This window comes from Petaurus breviceps, unplaced genomic scaffold (assembly GCF_028583685.1).
Source record: "Petaurus breviceps papuanus isolate PSGF00001 unplaced genomic scaffold, PetGlider_PUasm1.0 90650, whole genome shotgun sequence".
In the NCBI taxonomy this organism is placed as follows: Eukaryota; Metazoa; Chordata; class Mammalia; order Diprotodontia; family Petauridae; genus Petaurus; species Petaurus breviceps.
The window spans coordinates 1,147,029-1,157,447 of NW_027187299.1; positions in this window are offsets into that span (position 1 = coordinate 1,147,029).

A 10,419-nucleotide genomic window follows, 5' to 3' on the forward strand; every position below is an offset into this window, starting at 1 on the left:
TCTCTCTCTCTCTCTCTCTCTCTCTCTCTCTCTCTCTCTCTCTCTCTGTCTCTCTGTCTCTCTCTGTCTGTCTTTCTGTTTCCCTGTCTCTCTCTCTCCTCATCTCTCTGTCTCTGTCTCTCTTTTTCTCTCTCTCTCCTTCACTCTCTTTACCTCCTACTCCTAGAATCTCTATCTTCCTTCAAAGGTCACCTCAAGGGCTGCCTTCTGTTAGAGGTCTATTCTGATCCCCTCAGTTGCTAGTGTCCTCCCTTCACAATTACTTCATATTAACTTTGCATATATTTTGGACTTGCTTATCTGTGAACACAGTGTATCTCAGCTTGGCCGCCCGCAAACTCTGTCATGGACTCCCAGCACTGGCCCTGACAACTGGCTCTTTTGACCTTTTAAAGAAGTTCCAAAGTTGCAGGCCCATCAGTTCTATCTCTAATGCTCCTTCACCTAAGACAAGAAAGAGCAACCACAACAGAGATGGAAAGGACAATAAGGTCATATGCTAATGGATTCCTGCTGACCCAAGCGGGGATAGCAGGCTGCTGGTGTTAATTCTCTCTCCCCATCCAGAGTATTATGGCAGTCCTTGATTCCTCACTTGAACACAACCAGGAGAGAGAGACAGAGAGACAGAGACAGAGACAGAAACACAAACACAGAGAGACAGAGACAGAGATAGACAGAGATGCAAACAGAGAGGAGAGACAGAGAGACAGACAGAGACAGAGAGAGACAGAGACAGAAAGATAGAGACAGAGAGAGAGAGCTAGAGAGAGACAGAGACATACAGAGAGTCACTTTGCCTGGTTAGTGTCTTTTGAATTCATAACTACTTCTAGTTCAGTCAACACTGTTTCTTTATCACATGATTAGTGAACTTGAAATAAATAGTCCTAGAACTTCTGAGATGTTTTGAATGGTGAGGCGAGCCCCAGGCCCCCCTGTATATGAGGTAGTTTGGGAAGAAGGGTACTAGCTGTTGGGAGGAATCAGGAAAAAGCTTCATGCAGAAAATAGTCCTTGAGATGTAGCTCCTTCATTCTGCCGTCAGACACTTCCAGAAGCAGGCTCACCAAATTCACCTGCTCTCATGACTCACAGGCCAGGCTCCGCTGTGTTTATTTGCACACTGTATATACTTAGGTATGTCTCTCTTCCTTGTCTCTCTGATTAGAATGTGGGCTCTTGGTGAACAGGGATTCTTTGTGTTAGTATCCACAGCACTTAACTTAGTGCCTGGAACATAGTAGGCATTTTATAAAGGTTTGTCAATGGGTTGGTTATTTGCTTGGTTTGCCTCTGACTGCTGTCATTTATATACTGTGCTCCTGCCATGTATCTTGCATAATTCATGGCTGGGTACTCTGCCACGAGACAGACAGGGCACAGAACCCATATTGTAGAAGGGGTCATCTGAGCAGTGAAATGTCCTGATGACTCAGCCAGAGAGCTCCACTTCTTCCCCTCTAGGACTGAACTCAACGCCCTCTTCCTAGGGTATATTGCCCTGGGGTGAGCATTTTCATAAGCATTTCTGAAAAATGACCTCAACTTTTTCTCCAGATCTGACTTAGCGCTTGATGTGATAGCAAGCTCTGAGGTGGAGAAGAGCTCTGGATAGGATTTGTTTTCACCTCTGCTGAGGTTGGTTTTTGGATGGCCTGTCCTTTTGTTGAAGGGACAACCTGGCAAAGTGTAGTTTGGAACAGTAAGAAAGATACTCAATACAGCTCTGCAGAACTCGCTGACCCAATGCCAGGGGCCCTTATTGGGTTTGGATCAGTCCTGGGCAGGAGCCTCATCTGAGCTGGCAGGGAAGCTTGGTGAAACAGGTGGTAAATTGCATGGCATGCTAGATGGAGTGGCATTTGTTCCTTTGCTACATAATGGCGGATCTGGGAGCTGTTTTGAAGGGAATTATGCCCTGTATAGCCTTAAGAGCAGATGATACAGGTTGGCCATTGGCAGAAAGTTGACCCTGGGAGTGGATGACTTCAAGAAGTCAAGTTCCCTGAGACAATGATAATGATGGTAATTTATACAATGTTAGCGTACATTATCTCATTTGACTCTTACAACAACCCTATAAAGAAGGCAGTGCACATGTGATTATTTTTATCTTAGAGATGGGGAAATTGAATCTTAGAGAAGTGAAATAAGATATGGTGAATTCTATGCAGTCATAGATAATAGCAATAGCAATAATATGATAGTAATATGCTATTAATAATACTAATATTAATAATACTAATATTAATAATACTATTCCATGACAGCAATAATACTCTTCCATGATAGTAATAGCATTTATATAGTGCTTGAAAGTTTTCAAATTGCTTTACGTATATTACCTCATTTGATCCTCCTCATTTCCTGATCCCTCTTAATGCTAATGCCGTCTCTCTGTTGATTATCTCCAATTTGTCCTGTACACCTCTTGATTGAACACTGTTGTTTGCCTGTAGTCTCCCCTATTAGACTGTGAGTTCCTTGAGATCAGGGACTATCTTTTGCATTTATGTGAATCCCCAGTACTTATCACAGGGTCTGGCTCATATTTGGTGCTAAATAAATCTGTCCTCAGAGCTTACTAGCTGTGTGACACTGGGCAAGTCACTTGACCTTGTTTATCTCAGTTTCCTCATCTGTTAAATAAGATGGAGGAGGAAACGGCAAACCACTTCAATATCTTTGCCAAGAAAACCCCAAATGGGGTCATAAGGAGTTGGCCACAATTGAAAAATTACTGAATATGCAGAAAATAAAAGCTTATTAACTTACTGATTTTATCCTTACAGTAAGCCTTTGAGGTATGTGCTATTATTATACCCATTTTACACTTTGGGGAACTGAGGTTAATAAAAATTAAGCATTTTTTCCACAGCCATACAGCTAGTAAATTTCTAAGGCAAGATTCAAACTTGGGTCTTTTATTTGAAGGTTAGAAGCTATATAACCTATTGTTGAAGCATTCATCAAAAGATATCACCTTTAGTAATTAACACTGTCACCAAAAAAATTATATCTGACTGGAAAATGGCCCTTCTCCGTTTCGATAATCATTTCATCCTTTTTTTTTCTTTTTTAGTCTTTGGTCTTCTTGATTACAATTAGTTCCCATGGATTTAGTCATTATCTCTATGGTGATGATTCTCAAATCTACCCATCCTGCCCCAGCTTCTCTGCCGACCTCCAATCCTGCATTTCCAAACTGCCTTTCAGACATCTTGAATTGGATGTCCAGTAGACATCTAAAATTCAACATGTCCAAAACAGAATTTATTATCTTTTCCCCTAAACTCACACTCCTTTCTACCTTCCCTAGTACTATATAGGGCAACACCATCTTTCTAGTCCCTCAAGCTTGCAAAGTAGGAATAATCCTTGACTCCTTGTTATCTCTTGTCCCCCATTTCCAATCTGTTGCCAAGACCTGTTGATTTCACACTTGCAACAGCTCTCATATATGGACCCTTCTCTCCTCAGACATTTCCACCATTCTGGTGTAGTTCCTTATCACCTCATGCCTGGACTATTACAGTAACCTACTGGTGTGTCTACCTGCCTCAAGTCTCTCCCCATTCTAACCCATCCCACGTTCAGCCACTAAAGTGATTTTCCTAAAGTTCAGGTGAGTCCATATCCCCTCCCTACCCAACAAACTCCAATGGCTCCCCCTCACCTCCAGGAACAAATACAATATCCTCTGCTTGGCATTCAAAGTCCTTCATAACCTAGCCCCTCCTACCTTTCCTGTCTTCTTATACCTTACTGCTCAATGTGTCCTCTTTGATCCAGTGACCCTGGCCTCCTGACTGTTGTTCCACAAACAAGACTTTATATCTCTCAGTTCCAGGCATTTTCTCTGGCTGCTGATATGCTTTCCCTCCTCATCTCCACCTACTGGCTTCCTTTAATTCCCAATCAAAATACTATCTTCTACAGGCAGCCTCTCCCAACCCTCTTAATTTTAAGACCTTCCCCCTTTTAATCATTTCCTAATTATACTGTTTATTATAGCTTGTTGGGATATATTTGTTTGTGGTCTTCAGATTGTGAGCTCCTTGAGGGCAGGGAATGTCTTTTGTCTTTTTTTTTTATCCCTAGCACTTGGTACACTGCCTGGTACACAGTAGGCACTTAATAAGTGCTTATTGACAGATTATTTGTTGTCTAAATTTCAGCACACTAGGTCAAATTTCCATCATCCCACCCTAGCTACAACTCTTGATTGAAGGGACAGTTCTCTGCCGCTTCCATCATTAGCTGCCCTAGTATCAAACTGATTTTGTTTTTGAATTGTTTTCAGTCATTTCCTATTCTTTGTGACCCCATTTAGGGTTTTCTTGGTGAGGGTACTGGAATGGTTTACCATTTCCTTCTCCAACCCACTTTATAGATGAAGAACCAAAGCAAACAGGCTTAAGTGATTTGCCCAGTGTCACATAGAAAGTAAGTGTCTGAGGCTGGATTCAAACTCATGAAGATGAGACTTCCTGATTTCAAGTTCACTGCTCTAGCCACTGCACCACCTACTTACCCTCCCCAAAGTGGGGGTTTTCTTGGCAAAGATACTGGAGTGGTTTGCCATTTCCTTATCCAGCTCACTTGGGGCAAACAGGATGAAGCAACTTGCCTAGCTAGCATAGTGCAGCTAATAAATGTCCAAGGCTAGATTTGAACTCAGAAAGATGAGTCTTCCTGCCTCCAGACTCAACATTCTATCCACTGTGCCGCCTAGCTGCCCATAAAACTGGTAGAGCAGTATTAATGGTGATATGGAAATGACCAAGGGGATTTCTTCACAGGGCTCTTGTTAATAGAATGAGAATTTTCACATCTGGCTCTCTCATATTGTTTTAATTTCTTTCATTACTCCATAGAATTTTTCAGTGTGTGTAGAGATTCAATTCAATTAAACTTAACTCAATCCAATGCATGTCAATAAACATTTGTGAAACAATTATAGTACTCTATACCAGTTGCTACCCTAGATGTTTGAGGTACAACTGCCCCCTTTGCCCCCTTCCTACTTTTTTATCCCGCCACAGGGTCGTCCTTATGGCTCCTCACCTTCCTTTATTTCCTTTCCTCAGACTCACTCCTCTACCCAAAGTAGACCTAGAATTAAATCAGAGGTAAGAGCAATGTGTTGTTCAGTCAGTCCTTTCATTTGCAAACATTCCAAGACCTTCCCAGTCCTCTCTCTTCCACAATGTGTGGGTCACCTGGGTCCTTGGATGTGGTGTTGGTAAAATAAGGTTCCCCTCTGACTAAGACAGTTTGTTCTTCTATTTTTAGTTACCGCCATGACCACTTAAACTACTTCCACCACCGACTGTAATAGCCACTTGCATAATGGAGTTGGTAATTGTATTTTGGGGAACAGGAATGGTGGCTGTTTTTCCACCCCTTGTGGAATTCATGTAGGTGGGTAAGAAAGTCATAACAAGCTTTCACAAAGTTGGTGGAAAGAAAACATCTGGGAGTGATACTGGGCCACGAGTCTGCCCTTTCTAATTTTGCTTTTGCTGCTTAGGGCCTTAGGAATCCACTCTCAACACTGTTTCTAAAGGCCTCTGTGCTTAATGAAGCTTCTTTGAACTCTCTGCCCTCTTCCTGCTTAATCAGATATTCCATATTTATGTATCCGCTCTAGCTCTCTGCGTCTGCCCTTCTCTGCTTCACACAGTCACTTGTAGAGATTTCAAAGGATTTTCATGCTTTCTTTGTTCCACCAGGCTCATTCCTCTCTGATTTGTGTCTGTTATACGTTTTTCCTTGGTCAGAATCATTGGCCTCTACCAAGGTTTTCTGCAACAGGTGTTAATGGGGTGCTATAAGCAATGCATTTGTAATAAGGAGCTCATCAAACAGGCCATTATTATCAGCTATATTTTACCATCCCTTTCAGGAGGGAGAGCCGCAGCTAGGGTGGGCAGTTGGAGATTTATCCTAGGACACTGAAATGTATAGCCCTCTCACAGTACTTTCACTTCTACAATGTAAAAATAACTGTGTTTATCATGTGGTTGGGTAGAATAATTCATCAAAATAGGAATTTAACAGTTTTTTGGGGGGCGGTGGAGGGGTTGAATCTGATAGCCTCTAGGGTCCCTTCTAGCTTCAAATCTATGACCTCCTTTGATTTGGGCTTTCTCCCCAGCACGTACACTCCAGGTAGCACCTCTACTGGGTCTCCATTTCTTCCTCAACCGATTTACCCTCCGTTGGTTGCCCGAATTGCTAGTTATGGGTCTGTTCATAACACACCAAGATCATAATTCCTTTCAGCTGCTGCTCCTGCTGCTTTGGGGAAATGTTACATGCTACAAGCCTTCCCAGGTGGGCAACTGTTTTGAATGCATCAACTTGCTTCTCTTTGTCCTTTCTTTTAGCCCTCACCCGTGACTAAGGGCATGCAGGCTGCCTTGTGGCCAGTCCTGAGCACACTTAGGAAACTCTGATGATGTTTCCAGCTCAGCATGGGCCATCCCCATATAAATAATGGAACCTGTGTGTGCAGGCCTGCTACCAGACCCTGAGTTTAGGGGAAACAGAGGTGATGTGAATGATGTTAGGCAGTAGGAGCCATTGAAACATGTCAGAAAATAGCTCAGTCAACACAAGGCAACCAGTGTTAAAGCTATAAAATTTAAGGCCAGGCCATGTGCCATAAGCATTTCATTCAAGCAAAGTGGGTTGAAAAAGAATCACTCTTTCTCATGTGCCTTCCTGGGGCCTTGGCCATGGTCAGAAGTAGCCGACTTGCCAGTATAGCATGTCAGTAACTGCTGCCATTCTTACTGGAGCAGTGACCGACCTTCTCTGCCCTGGGCATTTTCCAGTGTCAAAAAATATTCATTTTTTAACAATTTTTTTTTACAAAATTTTTACCAAAAAATACTTATGCCTTCTGAATGGCAATCTTTCCATCTTGAAAAAAGCATATGAGTTGTTTCTGCTCTGCAGATCTGTGCTGGGCAAAGCTATTCGAAGATCTAATTCTATTACAGAATAATAATAATAGTAGCTCTCTATACTTTTGTATTTTAGAGTTTGCAGAGCCCTTTACGTACTCTCATTTGAGGTTCACAGTAACCCTGTGAAGCAGGTTTGTTGCTGTTATTTGGTGGGTAGTGTCAGACTCTTTGTGGCCTCATATGAGGTTTTCTTGGCAGAGATACTGCAGTAGTTTGCCATTTCCTTTTCCAACTCATTTTACTGATGAGGAAACTGAGGCAAACAGGATGAAGTGACTTGCCCAGGGTCACACAGCTAATAAGTATCTGAGGCCAGACTTGAATTCAAGAGATGAATCTTCCTAACTCTAGGTCCAGCTCTCTATCCACTGTGACAACCTAGTTACCCTCATGAGGTAGGCATAAAGGTATTATTATACCTATTTTACAGATGAAGAAATTGAAGCTCAGAGAGGTTGTGACTTATCTGTGGTCATACAGGAAGAGTCAGTAAAAACCCAGGTTTAACTGATTTCAAACCTAGTACTCTATCCACTACTCTGTGCTATCTTACTGTATGGTTGTAGGTAGGCTGCAAAGTACCTTCATGTGCCCCTGTGTACTTAATAATCTTCAATGCACCTCTCATGCCATAACATAGAGAAGAGAGCCTGAATTTTGGAGATAGGTCTTGTCCCCCGATGTCATAGTCACAACATGATTTTGGTGTCCAGTCCTAGCAGGTAGGTCAATCTTGCTCCAGTATCGGACAGTTTTTCTCAGACAGCCTCATTCCCCTTATCTTACCTGTAGAAACCTTCTGGGTTGATTCCTCAGGAGGTCTATAATGAGAAGCCTGTTATGAGGAGCTTTAACAGAAAGAGTGGGAGGGTATTCTCATAGACTTCATATTCTAGCTTTGGCTCTCATGTCAGAGGACCTCGATTCAAATCCCATCTCTAATGACAGATCTAATGCTGGGCAAATCATAGCCTCACCTGAAAAATAATAATTTCTTACCTATAAAATAGTAGTCGTAGCAGTAGTAGCAGCAGCAGCAACCGCAACAGCTAATAATTTATATAATATTTTAAGGCTCGCAAAACACTTTACATATATTATCTAACTGATCTTTGTAAGAGCCCAGAGAAGTAGATGTTATTATTACTACTATCTTATAGATGGGGAAATAGAAGCAAAGAGAGATTAAGTTATTAACTATGTGACCCTTGCACAGGGTCACAAAACTAGTAAGTGGCTGAGGCAGGATTTGAACTCAGGTCTTCCTGACCTGAGTCCTCAGTGCCCCCTAGCTGCCTGTAAAATGAGAGAGCTGGACTAAATGGCCTCTGCCCTACCTTCCAGCTCTAGATCCTATGATCTCCCAGTGTGCCTCACCAGGTTACATCAACCAGAAGGATGCAGCTATAGCAGCCCCAAAATCTACAGATTCATGGCCCCACCATAGTCCCAAACTTTCTCAAGATATCTCTAGGTGCATGAACACTAGACTGTCCTGGAAATTTTCAAACAAGTTCTACTCTATTTACAAAGTCTACCCAACTTATTATGAAATTGATGTTTCCTGGCCCAGAAAACCCAATGGACAGTTACTTTTTCCCTTGGCAAGGGGACCATCCTGAAGCCTTCCCACACTTGAAATCTCCTGCTTCCTCAATGCCTTGCCTTTGTATAGAGCCACCTTTCATTCTCTAAGTACACACTCTATTTCTAATATCAAGTTTAGTCGTAATATCAGCTCCTTTTAAGGGATTGCAAAAAATAAATCGTTTTTAAGCAACTAAACAACACTTCTGGGGTTTCTAATGACACTTGTGAAATTTGAGGAACTTGAGGGTTGGGGTTCGCTCACTCCTACTTCCCTGAGGCCATAAAGAGCTTCAAGTTGGCTATTGTTTTCTTCTGTTTAAGATTATTTTGACCACAGAACCCAGTTGTTTTGGAACAAATGGGCAGCTAGTCCCCATAACCAGGTGTTCTAAACCAGAAATCCAGGATTTCTCTTTTCCTCCCCTTTATTCCATTGTCTTGGGCAAATTAGCTAAATGGTATTGTTACTGGTTGGTCCATATCTAATAATAAAGTTTAGGATTAATTTCTTACCAGTCTCCCTACCCCGTGCATCCCAGTGAGAGAGAAGTAAGAAATCATGTATCATGACTCTTGTGAATGTTCGTTCTTAGTATACAATCTGTAACCTTCTCTCATCAGGTATGAACAATATTGTCAGATTAATCTTCTGATTACAGATGTCACGAACCCTTTTGGCAATCTGGTGAAACTAAGAGATCCCTTCTCCAAATGTTTTCAAATATATAAAATAAAATGAAAAGAATTATCAAAGAAGTCACCTCTACTGAAATTCAATTGTAAAAACATTCTTTAAAAAAAGTTCACAGACAACAGTTTAAGAACTTGTGTAATTGTTGCTCTGATTGTCACTACACTGATCAAAGATTTTCAATGGCTCACTATTGCCTATTTAACTAAACCCAATCCCACAGCCTGAAAATCATAGGTTTCCACTATTTGACCCCATACTGGCTTTCCAACTTTATCTCCTAAATCCTCTTCAATCTAGACATAACTTGTATTTTACCCAAACTGTTAACCAAATACATATTATACTTTCTGAGTATCTTTACTCAGTCTTTCCCTTCCTTCCTTCCTTCCTTCCTTCCTTCCTTCCTTCCTTCCTTCCTTCCTTCCTTCCTTCCTTCCTTCCTTCCTTCCTTCCTTCCTTCCTTCCTTCCTCTTTCCCTCTTTCCTTATTTCCTTCTTCCCTCTCTCCCTTCCTTATTTCCTTCTTTCCTTCCTCCCTCTCTCCCTTCCTTCCTTCCCTCTTTCTTTTTCTTTCTTTCTTTCTTTCTTTTTTCTTTCTTTCTTTCCTTCTTTCCTTCTTTCTTTCTTTCTTTCCTTCCTTCCTTCCTTCCTTCCTTCCTTCCTTCCTTCCTCTTTCCCTCTTTCCTTATTTCCTTCTTCCCTCTCTCCCTTCCTTATTTCCTTCTTTCCTTCCTCCCTCTCTCCCTTCCTTCCTTCCTTCCTTCCTTTCTTCCTTCCTTCCTTCCTTCCTTCCTTCCTTCCTTCCTTCCTTCCTTCCTTCCTTCCTCTTTCCCTCTTTCCTTATTTCCTTCTTCCCTCTCTCCCTTCCTTATTTCCTTCTTTCCTTCCTCCCTCTCTCCCTTCCTTCCTTCCCTCTTTCTTTTTCTTTCTTTCTTTCTTTCTTTTTTCTTTCTTTCTTTCCTTCTTTCCTTCTTTCTTTCTTTCTTTCTTTCTTTCTTTCCTTCTTTCCTTCTTTCTTTCTTTCTTTCTTTCTTTCTTTCTTTCTTTCTTTCTTTCTTTCTTTCTTTCTTTCTTTCTTTCTTTCTTTCTTTCTTTCTTTCCTTCCTTCTTTCCTTCCTTCCTTCCTTCCTTCCTTCCTTCCTTCCTTCCTTCCTTC